The 14,636-nt window shown below is 38.2% G+C and overlaps 1 protein-coding gene across 1 annotated transcript in view; it reads right to left on the bottom strand.

The window, feature by feature from the left end:
* LOC116335146 (canalicular multispecific organic anion transporter 1-like) overlaps positions 1–14,636 on the bottom strand; it is a 146,562-nt gene that overhangs the window by 77,459 nt on the left and 54,467 nt on the right. The window lies entirely within an intron of this gene.

Genomic DNA, 14,636 nt, shown 5'->3' with positions numbered 1-14,636 from the left:
AAACCAAAGAGATGGTGGTGACCTTCTCCAGTAGGCAGAGGGATCTGGCTGCTTCAGTCACCACCACCATCCACAGGAAGCCAGTGGAGGTAGTTGAGGAGTACAAATACCTGGGAACCATCTTTGACAACCTCCTGAAATTCTCTGCCAAAACAGAGGAGATTCTCAGGAGGTGCCACCAATGGCTATACCTCCTTAGGAAACTCAACTCCTTTGGAGTCAGCACACCCATCATGATGACTTTCTACTATGCCTTCCTGGAAAGCATCATGACCTTCTCCATCACCTGCTGGTTCCACTCCCTCAGCCTTCAGAACAGGAACAGACTGCAGCACACTGCATCAGTGTGCTCAAAAATCATTGGACTGCCTGTCAGAACTCTGGCACAGGTTTTCAGCCAACAGGCCATTAGACAGGCAGCCAAAATCATCAACGACCCCTCTCACATTCTTCACCCCGCATTTCAATGGCTCCCCTCTGGGCGACACCTCCGCTGCATTTCATGCAGGACTGAGAGGAGGAGAGCCACCTTTGTCCCCAAAGCCACCCTGCTTTTTAACTCCAGCCAATAAGAACATTTCCCACACCCATAAACATAAACTACACTCTTCTTACACTACTGACACTTTATTCACTTTTAGTCACTTGCAGTTATTTATTCACCTTCAGTCACTTTAATTTTAAAACTGTGTAATTTTAAAACTGTATATACTGTATATTCTGTGTATTTATTATTTCACTCCTATTGCCTGTTCTTATTGTCCTTATCTTCAACGTATGCTGCTCGGTTGTTTGTTAATTGCCCCTTGGGGATAAATAAAGTCTTCTGATTCTGATTCTGATTCTGATGAAGCTTGATCAAAAACTTTGCAATCAAGGTAAGTGAAATTCTACTTTTCTCTTTTTTCCATTTTCTTTCTTTCTTTTTTTTTTAACTTATCACAGAGTAACAGTTCTCTTTGCAATGCATCCATGCAGTCAATGGAGTCACCTTGATAAGCAAGTTTGCTTACATTAGCTAATAACCTAATACGCACTAATTATCTATTACAAAGCTAGATCTCGATTAACAACATCTGCACTGTGATTTAAAGTAGGATGTATTAACAGTAGGATGTATTAATAACACAGCAGCTCTAACTGTTTGTGCTATTCACTTGACAAATTTATTACTTCTAAAAAAAACAAAAAGATGAAAAAACATCTCTAATGGGATTCACAGACTTTACCCATGACCATGCATTGTGCATGTTAGCTGATGTTACTTTAGATTCTTTTAAATAACAGGGACATTAAAATGTAAATAATGTAAATAATTGTGAAAGATTCATAACAGCATGCAACTTCAGCATTCACAGTACTTGCTGACTTTACATTTAATGTCTTGATTTATCTTTTTCAAAACAAAAAGAAATTGTTGCTTTAGCTGCCAGTGTTGCCCCCACAGGGCAGGAAAAGAAACTCACTGCCAAAAAGAGCAATTAACAACAATTTAAACAATCTAGTGGTTCCCATGCTTAGTCATTAGTGACAAATTAACCAATTCCCCATCCTGTCTCTAGTTTCCTAATTGATACTATGCTCCAGTATGCTGGTGACATCTGTCCAGCCCAGACAGCATTCCTATTAGGCAGATGAGTGAGTGTCTCTGCTGACCTGGTGAGGTAAGAGCCTCTCTAATTCAGCCACTGTCCCTGAGACTTGGCAGTGATGGACTATGGCCAAGGGTCTCCCTAGGGCTGTAGCACCAAGTAGTGCAACTCATTCATATCCTCTTTCAGACAACCACTCTGCTCGTGAAGTCCTGCACATGTTTCTGTTGCTGCAGAGAGTTATAGTTTGTTATTCTGGGGAGGAGGCAGGTGGTGGCTGTATGGATTACTCTTCATTATATGTATGGGGGCAAACTGCAGAGACTTTAGAGTTGTCATATTGAGATGAAAAGTTTACTGTGCTGGGATTTCTATAAGCCGAGCTGACTGATTAGATGGTCGTCGGGGAAAAACCTTGATCTTGTGGATGCACAATGTTTAGATAAGGTATAACCACTTCTGTACAAAATAAGATATATTTCTGTTTCCTAATAAGGAAAGGCTGGTCTCGGGTATTACATCAGATATTGAACTGCTATCTGAAACCGAGGGGCAGCCTCAGTAAGTAAGCACGAAAGGCTCTGAGAGGCTTTACATGCCGCATTCCTTCTCTCGCTCCACGTTCCCATCCATTCTGCAGGAAATCAATGTGGGACACCAATAAACGGAGTTATGAGGTAGCACATCCATGCTTTTACTGCTGGCTGTTTATTGCCAGTGTATTAAGCTACAGCTGAGAGGCCTAGCCTGTCAATAATTCTTGTCCCTGAGGAAAAGATGGCATGTGAATAAAACCTCCCAGCTAAGCAAAATCAAACACTCTTAAGGCAGTAGCATATTTGTGTTTGTACAACCATCAAAGAAGCATTCATTTAGCCTATGTGCATCTATATTTATATATTTCTGTTCTTTCTTCAAGTTACAATCAGCTTCTACCTAGATTCTTTGCCTTATACTGATTTATCACATTCAGTCATTTTCTTTCCTCAGACTTCATGTATCTCTTATAAATTTGTAATACCTTTTCTCAATCCAACCAACATATCTAATTGAGGAGTCTGCAGCTATGCTTCTGGCTTTGTTTGCCTGCACTGGCACCCTAACATGCTCATGACAGCATTTCTAACATGCTGGTATTTAGCAGGATTGTCTTATTACCCTTTCAGTTTAGTAGCATGGTTGATTTTGTTTTTGGTTAGCATGCACTCATACAGCCAAGCTCTTATTGTAGGGTCATTGCTGATATTGCTTCCATAAAGTAGTCAGATGGGGTTTTGCAGAAGGGATTTCTGCAGTAGATTATTATAACAGCTGTAGTTGTAGAGAAACCTAAAGGCAACAGTTAGCTTAATGATTGTTTACATTTACTGAACTTTTACTCAGCAGCATCTGCAAAGCATTTTACAGACCGTGTCAAAGAAGTCACCAGTGTGACTGCATACTGTTACAAAAAATGGCCAAAAAGTTTGCTATAAACTTTGCAACAGTTTGCATATCACAGCTCAGCTATCAACTAGCCACATCATCTTAAATCTGTAAGCTGACTTGATCTGCCAATTGTTCATGGTTAAAACTGGAGGTTTTGAGGGGTGTACTTCTATGTGTTAGCCCCAATAATAGTTTTATAATGGCAGACATGAACAGTTAGGGCATTACTGGGCTTCAGTTGTAGCAGCTCCACCAAAATTCAACAAAAAAGCTGCATTATTGATTTGTTTTTATTGATTAGCATTTAAATATCTCAGTGAATACAGAATAAAGATTACCACAAAGCAAGAAAGCATGAGACAAGGCTAATCAAAAGGTATTGGCTGAAGCATTTGCTTATTACGCCAACCCTTTTAACAAAAGGTCTTTTTGCATGCAGCTCCTGTACATAGGGCTCGAAGCAAAGAATAAAACAAAAACAAACAAAAAACAAACAAACAAACAAACAAACAAAAAAACTTTCCACCTTAGATAAGTAACAACATCAAAGCAAAACAATCAAGAGTTTCAGTATTATTATATTTGCTCTTTTCATTCTTGATTTGTATATTTTTCTAATACTCTATTTTTAAACATGTTTTTAAACAAGGAAAATGAACTACACCTTTTTAAATCACTGTCAATAGTATTCCACAGGTTAACTCCTCTAACAGAAACACATCTCTGCTTTATATTTGTCCTTATCTTGTTTTTTTTTTAAAGAAATCTGTTCCCCTTAAGTCATATTGACTCTCTCTGACTTTAAACAGCTTCTGAGTACTGGGGCAGTTACCTGGGAACCATCTGGGTCAGTTATTTTGTGCTTTATACATTATCTGTGCCATTTTATATTCAACTAAATCATAAAATTTCAGGGTATTCAGATTAATAAACAAGATGTTAGTTCTATATAGTTTGATTGATTTATAATTCTTATAGCTCTTTTTTGTAACTTGAAAATAGGACGAGTATTTGTTTTATATGCATTACCCCATATCTCCAGACAATAAGTCATATATGGAAGCAACAGAGTACAATAAAGTGTGTATAATGATTTTTTGTTCAGGACATGCTTTGTTTTGTAGAGAATAGCAATGGTTTTTGACATTTTTGTTTTCACATGGTTTATATGAGACTTCCAAGTCAGCTTATCATCAATTATCACTCCAAGAAATTTATTTTCGTACACTCTTTCAATTTCAATTCCATTAACCCTGTTTTTAGATACATTTTTCATTTGTCTAGTGCCAAAAATAATCAATTCTGTTTTCTATATTTAATGATAACTTATTTACATCAAACCAGTTTTTTAATATATTTAACTCCTTTTCCGCTGTAGTCAGAAGCTGTTCTAGGTTTTTACCTGAGCAATACAGAGTGGTATCATCAGCAAACAATACACATTTTAACAGTTTGGAAACATTACATATGTCATTTATATATAATATGAATAATTTAGGGCCCAGCACAGAGCCCTGAGGAACACCACAAGTTACCTTCAACTGCTTAGATTTTACATTATTGATTTCGACATATTGATATCTGTCATCCAGGTAACTTTTCATCCACTTATATGCTATCCGTCTTATGCCATATCTCTCTAGTTTATTCATTAATATAGAATGTATGTATAGAATGCATTAGATGCCTCCTCTCTCATATTCAAGGAAAACTAACTCAGAGGCTGTGGTTATAACTTCAGTCTAAAATAACAAGGTTAAAATGATTGAATATGCTGCAAAATGTAGCTCTTTTCTTTTTCTCCCTTTTTATAACTCATATTGGCTAGCAAGGACAGAGGCAGATGTAGTTACTGCAGAGGACACATGACACATGTTTAACACATGACTGAAACCTTTTTGCGACTTTGTACAAAATGAAGGGTTAAGGGTGATGATAAAGTCATCAATCATGCAGACATTTGGCCAGAAACCAAAGAAAAAAGGAAAGGAGGAGAGAGCATGAATTTGTACACATTCAGATTCATTCTGTTCAGAGTTTGTTGACAATCACTTTTTCTTGACATCTGTTGACAATTCTAAGCTACAAAAGATCTGAGAAACAAAAAAGGGTCCCTGTCAAATAAAAAGCATAGTTGATTGCCATGTTCTCCCAAAGCCAGACGTTCTTGTAATTTTTTAAAGTGGTCGTGAGTAATAGTAGTCCAGGCTAAATGTTATTCAAAGTTTGTTGTTGAATACTGGTTACTTTATTTTTTTTTGTACTATTTTCAGAGGAATGCTGGCCTCCCTAGAGCCCAGACCTCAGCGTTATTGAAGTAGTGTGGGATTGTTTTGAGAGAGAAGGAAACAAAAGGCAGCCAACATCCAAAGAAAAGCTTTGAATGTCCTTCTAGAAGCCTGGAGAACTCTTCCTGGAGACTTAAAGAAACGACAAGAGTTCAGGCTGTGCTGAAGAATAAAGGTGGTCATACCAAATATTGACTTTTGATCAGATAATGATTTTTTTCCTTATTTATAATATTTCCACATATACATTTTCACAGGTTTCAATAATTATCTACAACTATTTCCATTTTTTTAGCAAAATATAAAGAAATGAGGGGTGGCTGAAGAGTTATGCATACTACTCTAGCATGTCCATGCTGGCTGTTTATCACTGTGACTGATGTGACTGTATTAACGTTATAACTTTAATACAGGGTATTTCTGATCTGCTTTTTATTAGTGGTTAATATCAATGGTGGTCAACTTACAGATTAATTAAGGCATGCTTAATGTCTAAAAAGGCATTTCACTTCAGCTTACTTCAGACACAGGTCTGCTTGCGTATATTTTTTTTAATCCTGGGTGAGCAAAAAGGATAAGGAAGAGTGGGAGGATAACAACCCTGCAAATTACAAGCTTCTTCAATTTTCCACATCAAGGCCTTTGTAGAGAGGGAATGTTGCAGAATTTCAGGCGAGCACAGACATCCTAAATTGACCTGACTCACAAGCGCCCTTGAGAGTGAACTAATGTGAAAAGCAAAGCAAGCAGAGCTTCCTGTGTCTTTATAGTTTGCCGTCTTTGGACCATAAAGGTTTATCTCATTCATCTTACTGTACATCACGGCTGTGGGTAACTCCTCCTCCCCAGCCTTCTTCTTCATTTCACTGTGGTTTAGTTAAACGTCAGACAATATCTGACATGCAGAGGAGGGAGAATCATTAGTCGCGGCTGCGAGACAGGAAACATGAGTGTCATTAACAGTCATTAGTTCAGAGACAGCAGGACAGGTTGCCACCACCACCATGCCACCTCTCTCCATCCCTCACAGGTTCAGAACACTGAGTCAGGAATGCCACCACACCCACATCCTGCTGTTGCCATTCCTCCCACATTTCAAGGTTCCAACCTTTGTGATTGTGTCTTTCTGTGACGTGGACGAAGCCTTTTCACACATTCATTCGTTTTGATTGCTTTAATTCCGTCTTTGCTTGCCTCAGATGAGGCACTCTCCCTCCCACCTCTCGCTCAAAGCTTGAACGAGGCTTAACGCTAAACAAATTGACAATTATCATGCCAATCTTCGCCTCATTGGCTTCCAGCAGAGTTTGGAATAGACTTTAAAATGCTACTGATTATTTTCAAAGCACCAGGGTTTTAACTATTCCCTGTGTATTCACATAAAGGCAGTGCCAGTCAAAAGCCAGGGATTCAAATTAAAATTTATTGCACTTTTGCAATTACGATCCACGTTCTTTGGAACCGACAGCTTCAAGGTATTATTAGAGTTGCAGGCCATTTCCCATGACCTCTTTTAAAATCAATTTCTGTTAGCATTTGATATTTATTGCTGCCTAGTTATATTAGTTTCATTTATTATGAAGCATCTGCATTCATTTTCTAATCAATATATCATCAAGGATGATGCCTAATGACTTTGCTAACAATGTGTTTGTGAGAGCAAAAAATGGAGGTGAGGTAGGCTGTGAAAGAATATAAATACATTTGTTGGTTATGCATGAACAATCCTCTGAAAAAAACAATGACATATATAAATTTTATGCAGAAATATTCATCCCTCTCCTCTCTTCTTCTCTGAACCGACTGGCACAAGTAGCTGTTAAACAATATTGTACAAAGACACCCTTAAAGCTTAAGAGCAGATTTACAATGCAAGGCAACCAGAATTGCATAAAAATTATGAGAGGAGAAAATTCTGCTTATAATTTACTGACAGTGGCCTAATTTATGAAAATGTACAAAGTCTCTCAACAGAGAGAGGTGCAAAACAGATCTATCAGAACTGGATGGGTACTGTGTGCGTGGGGTCTTGGAGGTCGAGTCTTTCGGGTTGAGTCTGTTTAATAAACACTAGAAGAGGATTTTAGGTAGTGCCAGACTGATGTAGGATTTTTGGGATTTTGAAGACTGATACCAGGCCATTTATCCATCCACCTTCTTCCACTTATCCAGAGCCGGGTTGCGGGGGCAGCAGCCTAAGCAGAAAAGCCTGATCATCCCTCTGCCCAGCCACAGCCTCCTGCTTATCCAGGGAACACTTCAGTGTTCCCTGGATAGAGGGAAGAGGCATTAATCTTGTCAGATATCTGAACCACCTCAACTGGGTCCATTCAATGTGGAGGAGTAGGGCCTCTACTCTGAGCCCCTTTTGAATGACTGAACTCACTCAATCTCTCAGAGAGAGGCCAGCTACCTTTCAGAGAAAGCTCATTTCTGTCGCTTGCATCTTAGGTATCATTCTTTCTGTCACTACTCAAAAGTGGTGACCATAGGTGAGGGCACAGATGTAGAATGACCGGAAATTCACATAGTGGTCAAACTGTGTAACATCAACACTCATACCATGGCTGAAGGGCGTTTCTCCCTTCTCTTCCTTACTTTTTACATTTGCATTTATCGGTGGTTGTAAATGCAGATGCAGCTGACTGATGATTTTAAACTGGTGTGCACCACTAGGAAATCTGACCTTCAGTGGTACATTTTCTAATGCACATGTCACAGATATCAAAGCTGACGACGTAACTTACATTGGTGGTGCGTGGGAGCCTTCTCTAGTGATAACGCCTTCTTTGTCCATCAGCATTTGTCTGAATGTGCTTACTTTCTGTCGGATTTCTTCTTCTGTGTACCTGAGGATAAGAAAACACAACAGTTAACAGAGAAGCAAACACATGTTCATCAGTAATCCGCAGCTTTGAATAGCGGGTTCAGCAGTCAGTGAACAAGGATGAATCTGAATTCTTCTCAGTGTTAACCAGAGTCTATGTGAAGGCCTGTGAACAGTGACACGGCAGCCTTTAATAACAGCACCGATTGTAGCAGAGGAATTGGCAAAACTAACTGTTATCTGTCATAACTGCCAGAAGCTTGTGTAGGAGGCGTGTCGTGCCCCGCTATCACACAGAGTCAGAAATGGCAAAGGCTGTCTTCTGACCGCATCCTGACCAAAAATTACACTCAGCCAAATGATGCACATTCTGATGATTCACCGTCAACCTCTCTGGTCCCAGGCGGGCCAGTACTGCATGTTTTATTCTGCAAGTGAGCACTGCGACTCGCAACTGAGCTGAGAGTAACTGCGAGCAGCTTGTGGAGCTCTCTAACAGCTGACACAGACAGAATAATGAGGATCTCTGCAGAGGCACAGAAAAATCAATTACTGTCTGGGTCATATTGTAGATTTGTATTCATATTTTTTAATCTAACATATTTGGCTTTTTTTATGGCTGTGGCTGTTAGTAGGGGCAAAACAAGACGAGCAAAATGATCAGTGCTGTAATGACGCTCTAATTTCATTGTGAATGTAACAATACAAAATGCACAGAGTGAATCAGAAAGGCAAAACTGTTTATGCATACAGCTTTTGGGTATATCCTCCCAGTCTGTAAATTTCACAAGCAGCAGCCACAGTAGCACTACAGGCTGCCTCTTAGGAGCAGTGACAGCTCTGCAGTGGAGACAGTAATAATTCAACCAGCCTGTCTGAACAAGTCCCGTTTTAATCTACAGATACTCATAGTTCAGCCGTGCAAGAACATGTGCTTGACAGGACATGGCTTCTTAATTACACTGTGTGCCGAAGACCATCTCCCGGTAAATTCACACCAACTTCTAAACCAAGTTCAAGTAATCCAAGTAATGAGCTGTAATGAGTTATAGAGCCAGAGAGAAGGCTGGAGGAGGGAGGGAAAAGGGAGAGAATTAATAAAGCTGTGAAATGGTGGCCAAGAGCCAAACATCACAGAGGAAGACTGACTGGGACCCACTGGTATTAATAACCAACTGTAATGTTTATGTCACACTGAACAATGAAAGAGATCCAGCACTGTGCTCACACAGAAATCCACCAGGATTTGCCACATAGCTAAAAACAGATACCTGTCTTGACAGTAAAACTAAATTCATTGTGTCTTTGAATCTAAACCTACTGGTGGTGTGTGGTGTTCATATTCACAACAGGTGATCGGCCCATTAGTGCTAAGTAACAGACTAATAAAACAGTAGAATTTCACTCCTGAAAACTAAAGGACAACCTTCCTGCAGATGGTCTGTACCACACTGCAAGCCATATTATTTGTAAGATAAAATGCTCCAAAAGGCATCAACAGCACAAAGATAATAGATTCCAAGATTCAATATTCAAGATTCAAAGTGTTTATTGTCATGTGTACAGAAGAAATAGCATGTCTATGTGCAACGAAATTCTTCCTTTGCTGTCCATACACAAATGTGAAGTTGGGTAGGGTTGAAGGAACAAGATAAATAAGGATAAAATACGACAAGATATTATGATAAATAAAGATAAAAATAAGCATAAAAATAATGAAAGATAAATAAATAAGTACAAAAATAAGTAAGTGAAGACAAGTGAGGGATGTGCAAATTGCAATTGAGGTAGGTCAGCTGTTCAAGAGTCTGATAGCAGTGGGGAAGAAGGAGTTGTTGAGTCGGGACATTCTGGATTTCACACTTCTAAACCTTCGTCTCGAGGGCAGAAGTGTAAACAGTCCTTGTTGAGGGTGTGTGGGGTCTTTGAGGATGGAGGCAGCTCAATAGAAATCAATAGATTCACTCATTTCAATTAGAATAAGTGAAGCCTACCAGTAATCAGCTTCAGCCTCCTGTGCTGGCACACCTGGAAATCAAAGGAGCCTCTTTACTTAACCAGCCTTAGGAAGTCACTGTGGAGTGGACATATGGACATTACTTTTATTTTATTGTATGAAAGGATGAGAGCGATGGTAGCACAGAATCTACGCCCAGTACAGAAACAATAGCATTATGCTGGCATCAGAGCTTTGGCTCTTTGCAGGAATCTGCACAGGTGATCATATAGCTGTGGATGCCGAAACGAGCCTGAACTTCAACAGGTAACAGAAGCAGTGATGAGCAGTCAGGCTTGAAACCTTCATATATGTATCCTCATTAGGAAACTAAGGAGACAATGTGCCTCAGGCCATTCCTAAGCTTTTTTCTCCAGTGAGTAATTAGTGTGAATGCTTGTAAAAGCATTCACAGTATTGTTCTTCTGTTTCTTTATTATTAGTGTGAATGCTTGTAAAAGCATTCACAGTATTGTTCTTCTAATCTTTATTAGTGTGAATGCTTGTAAAAGCATTCACAGTATTGTTGTTGTAATCTTTATTAGTGTGAATGCTTGTAAAAGCATTCACAGTATTGTTCTTCTAATCTTTATTAGTGTGAATGCTTGTAAAAGCATTCACAGTATTGTTCTTCTAATCTTTATTATTAGTGTGAATGCTTGTAAAAGCATTCACATTGTTGTTGTATCTTTATTAGTGTGAATGCTTGTAAAAGCATTCACAGTATTGTTCTTCTAATCTTTATTATTATTATTATATCATATTCCGTGACGTTTTTTGGCATCTATCTCCTTCAAAACCGTTCAACTTAGAAAAACCATTCAAACACCATTAGATTCCTCTTCTTTTGGACATGACTGCTTCTACTTTTCTCATTTTTAACATTTATATTTTAATTTTATTCAACTTTTTCAACAAAATTTCCCATGTATTTCAATGGAGAGACCTTTCAAATCCTCATTCAACTTACTCATTTTCAAACTGTATCTACTTCCACATACATTGACATAGAGCCACCATTCAAACTTTAAAACGAAGACAAGATATTCAACTATTCAACCTGTATTTATCTTTTCAATATCTATTATACTTTTCTTCAGTTCCAGTTTAAGTTTCATGATGTTTTTCAGCCGTTTCAGAGTTTATAATGGGTGTGTATGGGACGGAATGTTGGGGCTAGAGTGAGACAGCTGAACTGCTAGAGTGAGAGGAGCCAAAAATTAATCTTAAAATATTTTTTAAAACTGCTGCTGTGTCCACGGTGTTTGGTCTACAGGTATGATTTTACCCTCAAAACGTAGCCATCGCTGTCCTCTTTCATCCATTGTGTTTACTATTGTCCTAGGTGTTATGGTTCTTTCATAAATGTCACCAATGCACAGCCTCCTCCCTCCAACTCCTCCATAGACTCTAATGTTAAAATGGCTCAGAAGGTTCGTTTGAAAACCAGAAGTACAGGCTGTCTTTACACTGTCACCACGTCCATATAATAAACTCCACAAGCATGAAAACTGAGAATTAGGTAGACTGGACATTGCTGTCACTCACGGTGAAAGAATTTTGTGAATAGGACCTGTACTTTTCATTTGGGAGCGATTTGTTTCGACCTGACTTTTCTGTTCATTTTAAGCAGCAAAAGTGAGGTGCATGTCTGTGTGCGTGTGTATGGAGCCCTGGCTCAGTCACTATAGCAACCAGGCTCACACCTGCCTGCCTAACGAGCTCTCTCTCACTCTGCCAAGATTCATCTTGAACACTTCTCTTTCAACTGCTGCTGTGTCCACAGTGTTTGCTCTACAGCCATCATTTTACCCTCAAAACGAAGCCATCGTTCTTCTCTTTCCAACAGCGTGTCTTTCAAAGCTCAGAGATGTAAACCTTTAAAACTGTGTGGATCCAAATGGAGGGATCATATTTTAGTCATTCAGTTATTCAAAGAATATGAACTTTTAATATTCGTTCAGATGTTTTCTGACTCTAAATTTGTTTTTCTCATTTCTTAGGTTTTTCTAATTTACATTTAAAACACTTTCAGCTATTTTCCAACTTCTTCTCTGTGGATGTCAGCTTTTAGCAGTTCAGCACTTTTCTGTACATTTCTGTAATTTTGATCTCATTCAAAATTTTTAACTCAAAATTTAACAATTAATTCATTTCAGTGCATACATTCAGATTCAAGCATTCACACTGCAGTTTCTTCAGAAAATGCACTTTCTAGTTAGTGTGAATGCTTGTAAAAGCATTCACAGTATTGTTCTTCTAATCTTTATTAGTGTGAATGCTTGTAAAAGCATTCACAGTATTGTTCTTCTAATCTTTATTATTATTATTATTATTATATTTTATTATATATTCCGTGCGTTTTGTAGTCTATCTCCTTCAAAACCGTTCAACTTAGAAAAACCATTCAAACACCGTTAGATTCCTCTTCTTTTGGACATGACTGCTTCTATTTTTTTCTCATTTTAACATTTATATTTTTAATTTTATTCAACTTTTTCAACAAAAATTTCCCATGTATTTCAATGGGGAGACCCTTCAAATCCTCATTCAACTTACTCATTTTCAAACTGTATCTACTTCAACATACGTTGACATAGAGCCACCATTCAAACTTTAAAACGAAGACAAGACATTCAACTATTCAACTTGTATTTATCTTTTCAATATCTGTTATACTTTTTCTTCAGTTCCAGTTTAAGTTTCATGATGTTTTTTCAGCCGTTTCAGCGTTTATAATGGGTGTGTATGGGACGGAATGTTGGGGCTAGAGTGAGACAGCTCAACTGCTAGAGTGAGAGGAGCGAAAAAATTAATCTTAAAATCTTTTTAAAACTGCTGCTGTGTCCGCAGCGTTTGCTCTACAGGTATGATTTTACCCTCAAAACGTAGCCATCGCTGTCCTCTTTCATCCAATGTGTTTACTATTGTGCTAGGTGTTATGGTTCTTTCATAAATGTCACCAAAGCACAGCCTCCTCCCTCCAACTCCTCCATAGACTCCAATGTTAAAATGGCTCAGAAAGTTCCTTTGAAAATCAGAAGAGCAGGCTGTCTTTACACTGTCACCACGTCCATATAATAAACTCCACAGGCATGAAAACTGAGAATTAGGTAGACTAGACATTGCTGCCGCTCACGGTGAAAGAATTTTGTCAATACGACTTATACTTTTCATTTGGGAGCGATTTGTTTCGGCCTGACTTTTCTGTTCATTTTAAGCAGCAAAAGTGAGGTGCATGTCTGCGTGTGTATGGGGCCATTGGGTGCAGTCACTATAGCAACCAGGCTCACACCTGCCTGCTTAACGAGCTCTCTCTCTCACTGTGCCAAGATTCATTTTAAACACTTCTCTTTCAACTGCTGCTGTGTCCACAGTGTTTGCCCTACAGCCATCATTTTACCCTCAAAACGTCGCCATCGATGTTCTCTTTCCAACAGCATGTCTTTCAAAGCTCAGAAATATAAACTTTTTAAACTGTGTGGATCCAAGTGGAGGGATCACATTTCAGTCATTCAGTGATTCAAAGAATATGAACTTTTAATATTCATTCAGATGTTTTCTGACTCTAAATTTTCTTTTCTCATTTCTTAGGTTTTTCTAATTTACATTTAAAACATTTTCAGCTCTTTTCCAACTACTTCTCTGTGGATGTCAGCTTTTAGCAGTTCAGCTTTTTTGTTTTCAGGTGCAAATTTCTGTATTTTTCATCTCATTCAACATTTTTAACTTAAAATTCAGCAATTAATTCATTTCAGTGCATACATTCAGATTCAAGCATTCACACTGCAGTTTCTTCAGAAAATGCACTTTCTAGTTATTAGTGTGAATGCTTGTAAAAGCATTCACAGTATTGTTCTTCTATTCTTTATTATTATTTCACATTCCGTACGTTTTTTGGACGCTAACTCCTTCAAAACCGTTCAACTTAGAAAAACCATTCAAACACCGTTAGATTCCTCTTCTTTTGGAATGGTGTGCTTCTATTTTTCTCGTTATTAACATTTATATTTTTAAAATTATTCAACTTTTTTCAACAAAAATTTCCCATGTATTTCAATGGGGAGACCCTTCAAATCCTCATTCAACTTACTCATTTTCAAACTGTATCTACTTCAACATACGTTGACATAGAGCCACCATTCAAACTTTAAAACGAAGACAAGACATTCAACTATTCAACTTGTATTTATCTTTTCAATATCTGTTATACTTTTTCTTCAGTTCCAGTTTAAGTTTCATGATGTTTTTTCAGCCGTTTCAGCGTTTATAATGGGTGTGTATGGGACGGAATGTTGGGGCTAGAGTGAGACAGCTCAACTGCTAGAGTGAGAGGAGCGAAAAAATTAATCTTAAAATCTTTTTAAAACTGCTGCTGTGTCCGCAGCGTTTGCTCTACAGGTATGATTTTACCCTCAAAACGTAGCCATCGCTGTCCTCTTTCATCCAATGTGTTTACTATTGTCCTAGGTGTTATGGTTCTTTCATAAATGTCACCAAAGCAC

This window comes from Oreochromis aureus, linkage group 13, assembly GCF_013358895.1.
Source record: "Oreochromis aureus strain Israel breed Guangdong linkage group 13, ZZ_aureus, whole genome shotgun sequence".
NCBI lineage: Eukaryota > Metazoa > Chordata > Actinopteri > Cichliformes > Cichlidae > Oreochromis > Oreochromis aureus.
The sequence above is the reverse complement of the archived record's forward strand: the minus strand, read 5'-3'. Positions and strand labels throughout refer to the sequence as shown.